Below are 12044 nucleotides of genomic sequence, written 5' to 3' on the forward strand. Positions count from 1 at the left end.
ACCAAGCTCTGCACTCTTATTTTCCAGACATCATTGAGTCGGTGTTGCTGCTACTGCTACGACTGCCTCTACTAATGTACACTTACCTATATAGACATAAATGTGAGTGTGTGATTAAGAAGGTTGTTTGTCAACCACATAGTTTCAGGTTCAATCCCACTGTGTGGTTTCTCTAACAAGTGCCTTCTGTATACCCCTGGACAGCCAAAGTCTTGTGAATATATCTGGTAGAGAGAAACTAAAAGAAACATTTTTGTATACATATATATGTGCATATATATCATTATCATCATCATCATCATCATCATCATTTAATGTCCGTTGTCCATCCTAGCATGGGCTGGACGATTTGACCAGGGCTGGCAAGCTGTAAGGCTGCACCAGACTCCTGTCTGATTTGGCAGGTTTTTCTACAGCTTTATGCCCTTCTAATGCCAACCACTCTGAGAGTGTAGTGGCTGCTTTTATGTACTAGCGGCACGGGTGCCATTTGCATGACACCAGTATGTGCCATGACTGCAATTTTGTTCGGCTTGATAGGTCTTCTTCTCAACCATAATGCCAAAGGTCTCGGTCGTTATATATATATATATATATATATATATATATATATATATATATATATATATATGAGGAGGGGGAGACCCTCTTCGGTCATGAATGACCATGGGATGCACCTAGAAAGTTACCCTCCCAGGCACAAGTCCGCGCAAGGTTGTTTATGGAAGGCCAGCCGTCACCCATGCATACCAGCCTCCCCTCTCCACGCCGCTGATGTTATCCAAGGGAAAGGCAAAGGGGCCGATACAGCTTGGCACCTGTGACGTCGCAACTCATTTCTACAGCTGAGTGAACTGGAGCAACGTGAAATAAAGTGTCATGCTCAAGAACACAACACGCAGCCCAGTCCGGGAATCGAACTCACTGCCTCAAGATCATAAGCTCGATGCTCTAACCACTGAGCCATATATGTGTGTGTGTATGTATATATATATATATATATATATATATATATATATATACACACACACATGATCATGATAATAAAAATAATAATAATAATAATAATAATAATACAGTGTTAAATTTCTCTATCTCTGTAGAATCTTAGTCAATCAAATATGAGATTAATTAATATGCATAATCATTAAATTGCAGAATTTTGGAATTTGCCAATCTAGCTGAAACATTTGTAAGCTAATTAAATAATGTATAATTGTCCATTCTTTTGTGTTCTTCTACTCTACTCTTTGACCTTATATCAAATTTATTTGGTGATTTAACTGTGGATTTACAAATTGGACATGCAGCAGTAGGTAATTTACATGGATAACAGTGGCTTTCACTGGTCGATTTAGTTAGCCGACCTTGATCCCTGCAGAGTTCTTAAAAGATATTCGCCTAGAGTTTTAATCACTTTTTGTTTTGTGATTTGACCTCTCTCACTCTCCCTCTCACATACAAACGTGTGAGATGCATTCTAGAAGTTTTGAGATTGTTTTAGGAGAGGCAGTTATAACTGGCCTAGATTATTGTAATTTTAGTATATCATAACTATAAATAGTATATTGTAACTATAAATCTAGTAAGCTGACCTGCAAATCTTTTATTCTAGATTGAAGGAACTGGCTGTAACAGTATTTTGAATGCACCCCCCTAAACACGACTCATCACAGTTGACTGGTTTGCAGAATGCAGTCAGGACTTAGAAACAATTTGGAAGTTCATTGTGCAATAAAGTTTTGTGTTAGAGTGGGCAAGAACACTGCAGAAACCTATGAAATGCTGCGGACTGCTTATGGATTATCTGGTAGGAGCTAAACATCTGGTTTTTATTTTTTGCTGGCACAAAAAGGTCAAGCAAAGCAATTCCACCAGGAAGATTATGATGATCCCCTTTTTCAATAGCAAGGATATCACCTACATCCACTGGGTTTCTTCTGGCCAAATGGTTGAGTAAGAGTACTGTGAGGAGGTTTTGAGGGGGTTCAAGAGATTTGGTTTCAAAAGGCCAGAGCACCTGTAGCAAGAGAATACATTAATCCTCAATTCCATGCTGACAAAGGCAGGCATCAAAACTGTCCCTCAGCCTCCCTACAGTCCAGACTTAGTTCCCTGATACTTTTCATTGTTCCCCAAGCTGAAGGAGAAGATAAAGGAAGCAGTGAGAAAAGTTCAAGAACCCCTTCAATTTTCATGGAACCTTCATGAAGTGGCTGGAATGCTACATGTTGCATTGAAGTGAAGGGAGATTATTTTGAAGGAGATTAGAGTTTTGGACATCTTTGAAATAAAGATATGTCTCTCCTTATGCAATGGACATTATGCAAGCGCATGTGTACAAATGAAAGTCTGGAAGCTCAGTAAGGATGAGTGTTTTACAAAAATTTTTGCATCAGACAGCAAGATGCAATGCTATAAACCAGTGCTCCACAACCTTTTTTCGATTGCGGTACGCATATTCTTTTCAAAATTCGGTAGCACACCTGAACTAAAATTATAACTAAATATATTCTTTTAATCTTTTATTTGTTTCAGTCATTTGACTGTGGCCATGCTGGAGCACCGCCTTTAGTCAAACAAACCGACCCCAGGACTTATTCTTTGTAAGCCTAGTACTTATTCTATTGGTTGCTTCTGCCAAACCACTAAGTTAAAGGGGCATAAACACACCAACATCTGTTGTCAAGCAATGGTGGGGAGTCAAACACAGACAAACAAATACATACATACATATATATATATATATATAGTCTCTGTCTACCAAATCCACTCACAAGGCTTTGGTTGACCTGAGGCTACAGCAGAAGACACTTGCCCAAGGTGCCACTTAGTGGGACTGAACCCAGAATTATGGGGTTGGGAAGCAAGCCACTCCTGTACCTGTAGGCAAAAACAATTATATTCAGGTTACACTACAGCATACCTAACTTTATCTCATGGCACACCAGTGTGCCATGGTATACCGGTTGCACCGTTATAAGTCGCAATAAAACAGAAATGATGACACACACGCGCGCACACACACACCCACACACACACGCACACACACACACACACATATATATATGTATATAGTCCCACCCATGGTAGCAAGGAAGGCGGATGTTGAAAAATGATGATGTTATATGAAATATCTGTTACTTATTTCAGTTCGTAGACTGCAGCCATGCTGTGATTCTGTGCTGAAGAGTTTCTAGTTGAATGAATCAATGACAATCCTTTTTTTTAAAGCCTGGTACTTATTTTATCGTTTTCTTTTTCTGAACTACTAAGTTGCAGGGATGTAAACACACCAACACCACTTGTCAAGTGGTGGTGCGGAACAAACACACACATGCACACTCACACACATGCACACTCACACACACAAACATACAAACATACATACATACACATATATATTTAAGGCTTTGGGTGGCCTGTGATTATAATATAAGATACTTGCCCTAGGTGTCATGTATTGAGACTGAACTTGGAACCATGTGGTTGTGAAGCAAGCTCCTTACCACACAGCCATGCTTGCACCTATATATATATATATATATATATATATATATATCTTTATATATGTGTGTGTGTGTATACATATATATGTATATGCATGCTTGTGTGTGTGTACGTGTACACATACATACATGCTGGTGTATATGTATGTAGCTAGCCACCTACATACATGCATTGCAAGTTCTCCACTTACACTTTCCATTCTTCTTCTTTCTCTCTCTTTCTCTCTCAGTTTACTCATCACCACTCACTCATCTATCAGCATCGATGTTGTTTCTTACCCATCCTAGCACACACACACACACACATGCGCACATTATTTCTCAACCACCACCACCACAACTGCCACCAGCGCCTCCGTTCCCACCACCATCGCCTTCTGGAGCAGCAGCAGCAGCACCACCAACACCACCACCACAGCTGCCACCACCATCATCGCCTTCTGCACCGCCGCTGCCGCCACCATCACCACCACTCCCACTGCCTTCTGCATCACCACCACCACCACCACCACCACCACCACCACCGACTCATGTAATATCGAGCAAGGAAAGCGATAACTCTTTGATTACGATTACACGTAGAATGGGTTTCCATAGAAAGACTAAAGCAACCTGATATCTGGTTCTTAATTCACTTGTCTCTACTTTCTCCTTTCTTCATTATTGACTCTGATGGACGATGCATCTTAAGTTGATAAAAGCCACAATATAAGACACACACACACACACACACACACACACACACACACACACACACACACACACACACACACACACACCTCCCTCTTGTGATTGGGTGTGTCTGTGGATGTGTTGGAGTAAGTTTTTAGGAGCTCTACCAGTTGAGGCAATACTGCTGCTTCTTTAAGCTGATTCCATTTCTCTTTTATGGAGGTTTATAGCACTGCAACTTGCTGTCTGATGCCATGGAGAAATGCGATCATTTTTCTAAAACACTCATCGTATCTTAGTCGGCACCAAACTTCCAGACTTCCATTTAATTGATGGTGCTTCAGCGTTCCAGTGCAGGTCACAATCTTGTCTCATTCTCTGTCTCTCTCTTGCTTTCTCTTTTTGTGTGTGCCTCTCTCCTTCCTCTCTCTCTCTCTCTGTATGTATATATATATATATATATATATATATATAGTATGTCTGTGTATGTATGTGTTTATGTATGTGTGATTGTGTTATATATGTATGTATATCTATATGTGTGTTTGTATATATGTGTTTGCATGTATGTGTGAGTATACATAGAAATGTATGTATATATGTTTACATACATTCTTTTACTTCTTTCAGTAATTTGACTGTGGCCAAATATGCATAAATGTGTGTGTGTGTGTGTGTGTGTGTATACACACAAACACACACACACACTTAGCACCATCCAACATTATTACCACTCTCTTATGTGCAAGTGGCGTCAGAACATTTCAGTATATGACCTGTACTATACTATATCTGTTTATTTATATATATATATAATTATATGTATATATATGTGTGTATATACATGTGTGTGTGTATGTATGTATGTATATATATATATATATATATATATATATATATATATATATATATAGCTTGGATGCGTGGTAAGAAGCTTGCTTCTGAACACTTCTGAACCACATAGATTCGGGTTCAGTCCCACTGTGTGGCACCTAGTGCAAGTCTCTTCTATTATACCCTCAGGCCGACCAAAGCCTTGTGAGTGGATTTGATAGATGAAAGCTGAAAAAAGCTTGTTGTATATGTATATATATATATATATATATATATATATATACATCCTTCAAGTGAACACAAGCAAAATATCTCGGACACAATATGGCATATATTCACCTCTGCTATCTCAGCCTTTGCTGCAGCAACTATTCCCGGATTATTCCCACAAGGATTACTTTACACGGATACTTACTACTGGAATGAAACTACACTCCAAGTACTGTTCTCTCTTTCTTTCTTCTTTCAGCACATCACACTCACTATCACTTCATACTAAAACTCTCCGCCTATGGATATAATAATCGATTCCTTTACTATTTCTGTCTCCGATGATGGGAAGTACTGGATCTTCCCAGAAACAGCTGTAAGACTCTATCCATAAAATATATTTCCAACCTTACCATTGCTCTCTTTATCTTTTTATATATTTATACATACACACGCTAATACACGACTTATAATCCCCAATTCTGTTCATACAACGACTGGGGCAAAACTAGTCGGTATACAGCACTTACTCGGTATTACCTGTATCCTTTTGGGTTTGGTTAAATCCAATACCCTCCTCAACCTTATATATATATATATATATATATATATATATATATATAAGTCAGTAAATAGTGAGGTTGTGTTAACCGCACGTGGAGAAATAATAGCAAAATGAAAAAAAGGCAGAATGCTAAACTGGAAGCATATTTTAATAAAGATTTCTAACCGGTTTTCATTGCTAAAGCAAATTATCAAGAAGAAGGAGAATGAAAATGTTTTTTACAAAGAAGCACAAAATGAAGAAAATAATATATAAAACAATAATATATAAAAAAATGATAAAATAATAATAAAATAAAATAAATAATGTATGGGTATATTTATTTTTTTATATATTATTGTTTTATATATTATTTTCTTCATTTTGTGCTTCTTTGTAAAAAACATTTTCATTCTCCTTGATAATTTGCTTTCGCAATGAAAACCGGTTAGAAATCTTTATTAAAATATGCTTCCAGTTTAGTATTCTGCCGTTTTTTCATTTTCCTATATATATATATATATATATATATATTTGTGTGTGTATGTGTGTTTGTCCCCCCCCCCCATCGCTTGACAATCGATGTTGTTGTCTTTACTACATCCCATTAACTTAGAGATTTGGCAAAAAAAATAGACCAATAGAATAAGTACCAGGCTTACAAAGAATAAGTCCTGGGATCGATTTCTTCGACTAAAGGCAGTGCTCCAGCATGGCCACAGTCGACTGACCGAAACAAGGAAAAGAATAAAAGAATATATACATACATGTATGTGTATATGCATATATGTATATTTAAATATAAACATATCTGTATACAAATATATGTTTCTTTTATTTATTTTATATACATACATATTTATGGTATTCATATAGATTTGTGTACACATCTATGTTAATACCTATTCACACACATGTATATATTTGTGTGTCTATACATATGTTGAGATATAATGTGGTTGTATATATAATGGCTTGGGACAGCTGGCTGTTAAGTAGCTTGCAAATTGTCAGCACAATATTCACGACATATTGCAGTGTCCGCAGGCATGGCACTTAGCACCATGCAACATTATTACCACTCTTGTATGTGCAACTGGCATCAGAACACTTCAGTTTATGACCTGTACTGTACAGCATGCACATATTTAAATAAGTGGAATGTTCATTGCATTATAATTGCTAGTTTTTAGTGAGGAACATCAAAGACTTTGAACTGCTACAATGATTAGAAAACACATATATTAGGTCATCCCATAAATAATGCAGTTTTTACAATTGCATGAACTAAAAGTTGGATGGGGAATGGGATAAACCTACCTACATCAACTTGCTATAAAAGCAGGTCATAATTTTACCCAGCAAAAGAGATTAATGGTATAAACACTACACTTAAAGTAAGTTTTAGGATCAAGCTGTTTAACTAAATTCTTGGACATGGTGCTCCAATTTGGCCATGGCCCAATGACTGAAACACAGAGACGAAAGTAGATAAACAGCTCGGGACAGACCTCAGTCTAAACAACAGCAATGACTGTATTAGTTGGTCCACATTACTCTGTAAGGAGCACAGGGCTGCAAACCATTACATGCCAGTGGACATGATCTTGGGCGACTTCCTTCATTTCAAACCAGGAGAGACTGATTGCTTTTGCTTCATCCTCTGTGCATCCTTTTCAGGTCTTCTTTCCTTCCGGTTGCCAGTTTAATGCTCGTCCTGTAATGGCTGCTTGGAGGGTCTCACTGCAGGCCTGTGACAACAACTATATCTTTGCATTTTTTTATTTTTTACTTGTTTCATTCATTAGACTGTGGTCATGCTGGAGCACTGCCTTGAAGAATTTTTTGTTGAATGAATTGGCTCCAGTACTTTTTTTTTAAGACCGGTACTAATTCTATCAATCTCTTTTGTGAACTGCTAAGTTACAGGGACTTAAACCACACCAACACCAGTTGTTAAGTGGAAGACAAACACAGACGCACACTCACATATGAGTATGGCTGTAGTGCAATGATTGAAACAAGTTAAAGATAAATAAAAGAAATCACCAAAATTTACATAAACTACAAAATATGAACTCATCTTTCACTTTGAGCCCTTTGGCTACTCAGTCTATGGAAGAGCAATAGGAAATGTCAAAATCTCAAATTCCCCTAGTGGACCCTTCAACATTTTGCTTACTCTGTCAAATGTGATGTTTATTGATTCTCATTGTTTTGAATTAATCATGCATTATCTTGCAGCTTTGGGATTTCACTGGTGTGATTGTTTATTCTTTGAATGACATTGTAGGATAGGTGTGAGAGGCTGGTTTAAGCATGAAACAAGTTGAATATTTGACCCACATATCACCTATTTGAACACAAAAGAGTTAAAATATTTGGGCTGGATATGGTTAGTTTTAAAATTAAAAAAGGAGAAAATACAACTAAGAACATTTTGGGCCCGAACACATTATTGCTTTCCATAACATACACAGTGTCCAAATTTATCATTTAAACTGAGATTAACTATGTTGAAATTAGCCTGTTTGACACTCCTCAGATGAGGGTTACACAGTTTCTTGCTTAGAAACTTGTACAGATGATTTGTTTATGATGAGCAAATGTTTGTGCTGTAGATTAGCTCACTCTCTCCATCAAATCACCATTGCTTGTACAGGTGCATGATGGGCCACATAAATAAATGGAGATGTGATTGCAATGCAAAGTGAAAGGAAGCATTTTGTTCAAGAACGCAATGCACTATTTGGTCCAGGAATTGAAATCATGATCTTGTGGTTGTGAGTGCAACACCTGACCCAGTGAGTCACATGCGTTTACACATAAACTCACATAAACTATGTCCAAATTATCAGAATTCAGAATTTTGTTAAAATTCTGCAGAACCCCACCCCCACCTACAACCCAATTCTGTTTAATCCTCATTTATTGACTGACATTTTATTTTATATTTATTTTATTTTAATTTTATTTTCAGATAGATCTTATGATGCCAAGACAAAGAACTGGGGAAACAGTGATGAAGACACTACATGCTTTGCCCTTAATTTCTCTCTATCTGCTTACTGATCTGTTGTCTCTCTGCTTCTGTCTATGTGTTCATAACAGCTAAACCTCCCTCAAGCAACACTGCACCACCTTAGAAAATGACATATACAATAATGTAGTTGTGGATTTATTTCCTCCACATAAGATGGTCATGGTTAGAATGCCTCTGATTATAGTTTTGTGTAGTTAGAATTCATCTGAACTTGAACAGGAACAACTTTCTTCAGTCGTCATATATTTCTTGTCCTTTCTGGAGGGAAACAGTGGACATGGCTCTCAACTGGAACTCTCAAAAACTTACTCAAGTGAAACAGCATCAAAGCAACCACATACTGCAACCAAGGAAGAAGAATCTATGCACTAGTTTGACTTGCTAGAAATAGAAGACAAATAGGCATAAAACCAAACACTTTTGTATTAAAAAGAGAAAAGGCTCATACAGTTTTTTCTTCAAACTTTCCTCATGAGTTTTTTACAGTTTGTTTGGAACAGCAAAGATTCTTGGCCCATCAATATATCTTGACTTTTTACCATCATATTTTCCAGATGATGTGATGTCGGTATTTGGAGCTGTTATATAATAGCAGTTTGGGACATTTAGAATGAGGTTCTGTTAGCGGTGACGTTATTGCCATTCATCCCATTGTCTTCTACATATGATGAAATTGTAGCAACCTATGCCAACAGCTACTTTGTCCAGGAAGATGAGACTGTAAAACTTTGAGATACAATGATGAGCCTTGGAACTTTACTCTTTTAAACAAATGATAAAATCTCAAGAAACTGTAGGAAAACCTTTATACTATCAGAACAGTTCTATATTTATGTGTGTGCACATGTGTGTGTGTGTGTGTGTATGTGTGTGTGTGTATATGTATACACAGACACGTTTATTATATTTATATGTATAATATATACGTATACATTATATATGGATTTTTGCATATATACATACGATATATTACATAGTATATAAAGGATATATTATATATTGAATATATATGTATATACATATTATATGCACACACACTTATATGCACCTCATTTCGCGTTGCTCCAGTCGACTCAGCTGGGACCCTCGACATCGTAAGCGACGGAGTGTTCCTATGTGTGTGTTCATGTATATATATATATGTATGTATATATATATATATATATATATATATATATATATATATATATAAACACATGTGCATACATATCTCAAAATATGTGTATATGGACACAGTGTATTTATAAGTAAATAATAAGTGTGTGTATATATATATATATATATATATATATATATATATATATATATATATATATATATATATATATATACACACATACATACATATGTAGAGATATGCACTCAAAATTTGATATTTCTTTAAGGCAGATTCCTTACTTGCATTTTGCCGATGCTGTACTTGTACTTCGACACATCCAGTCATCATATTATATAAATAATTCACACCTTCGAATTATTACATTTTTTTCTCTTTGTTTCTGGTAGTTGTTGCTGTTGTGTGTGTGACACACGCAGACACACACAAACACACAGACAGACACAGACCCAAGTGACAGAAACTAATAAAAGTGGTGGTGAAGAAGAAGAAGAAAAGTGCAATGGTGAACATTAAAAAAAGAAAAAAGAGACTTAGAAATATTTCCACTCCGAAGACAATCTATATTTATGCAATGTGTGTGTCCTTTCTTCTTTCTCTCTGCTTCTTCTTTGTCTTCATTCTTTGTTTGGAATATGTTCGATATGAGCAAGGCTGATGTTTTATATTAGGGAAAATGGAAAACAAAACAAAAAGAAAGAAAAGAAAATAGAAACAGAAAACAAAAAATAAAGGAGGAAAAGTTGGGTTTTCCATGTATATCTGCACATACTAATGAATTGAAATACTACAATGTAGAGTATTGGATATTGAAAATGAAATATCTGTGATTTGCTTTTTTTAATTTGTTTTTATCATTATTGGCATTATTATTATTGTTATTATAATTATTATTATTATTATTATTATTATTGTTATTATTTTTGTTCTTGTTGTTATCACTTTTGCACCCAAGGCACATATATCTGTGCCACAGTTGTGCAGTGAAAGCACGCGATACAAATATGACTATATTATCATTATTATCAGTGTGTGTGTGTGTGTGTGTGTGTATATGCATGTATGTATGGATGTGTGTGTGTATGAAGATATATCTGTATATCTTTTACTTTTTAGTTGTTTCGGTCATTAGACTGTGGCCATGCTGGGGCACCCCAGCACTTATTTTTGTTAAATCTGGTACCTATTCTATCAGTCTCTTTTACCTGAACTGCTAAATTACGGGGATGTAAACAAACCAACATCAGTTGTCAAGCAGTGGTGGGGACAAACACAGACACAATGACACACACACGATGGGCTTCTTTCAGTTTCCATCTACCAAATCCACTTGTAAGGCTTTGGTTGGCCTGAAACTATACTAGAAGGCACTTGCCCAAGGTGTCATGCAGTGAGACTGAACCTGGAACCATGTGATTGGGAAGCAAGCTTCTTACCACACAGCCACAGCATAAATATATATATGTATATATCTACATATTATCCGCATACATGTTTAATATTTATTTGTATGTACATACCTTTTGTATTTTATCTGATACTTGTTTCAGTCAATGGACTGTGACCATGCTGGGGCACTGCCTTAATGGGTTTTTAGGCAAACAAATTGACCCCAGGATTTATTCTTTGTAAGCTCAGTACTGATTCTATCTGTCTCTTTTGCGAAACCACTAAATTACGGGGATCTATACACATGAACATCGATTGTCAAGCAATTATGGAGAGGGGTGGGGTGGGGTTTAGAAACACAGACACAAATAGCACTATATATATATATATATATATATTCATGCAGTAGGCTTCTTTCAGTTTCCATTTATTAAATCCAGTCAGAAGATTTTTGTCTATCTGAGGCTATAGTAGAAGACACTTCCCCACAGTGCCATGCTGTGGGAGTGAACCCGGAACCATGTGGTTGGGAAGCAAGCTTCTTACCACAGAGCTATGCTTGCACCTACATACATACGGATATTTAATGAGCTTCATCCAGTTTCCATCTACAAATCCAGTGGTGCAGTAAAGAGTGTGTCGTGGATGGTGGGGGAGGGCATCCATTTTATCATTAAGGGTGTAGAGAGGGCCACAATATGGTTTGAGATAGAAAGGGCTGATCCC

General features: G+C 36.5%; 1 long non-coding RNA gene across 1 annotated transcript in view; it reads left to right on the forward strand.

Annotated features, from left to right (window-relative positions):
• LOC128250710 (uncharacterized) overlaps positions 1-9929 on the forward strand; it is a 353509-nt gene extending 343580 nt beyond the window's left edge. The window contains exon 8 of the long non-coding RNA XR_016238436.1: positions 8750-9929. This is a non-coding gene — a long non-coding RNA (uncharacterized LOC128250710). The remainder of the gene's footprint in view (positions 1-8749) is intronic.
• The last annotated feature ends 2115 nt before the right edge of the window (positions 9930-12044 follow it).

Source organism: Octopus bimaculoides, chromosome 25, assembly GCF_046866305.1.
Source record: "Octopus bimaculoides isolate indiv1 chromosome 25, ASM4686630v1, whole genome shotgun sequence".
In the NCBI taxonomy this organism is placed as follows: domain Eukaryota; kingdom Metazoa; phylum Mollusca; class Cephalopoda; order Octopoda; family Octopodidae; genus Octopus; species Octopus bimaculoides.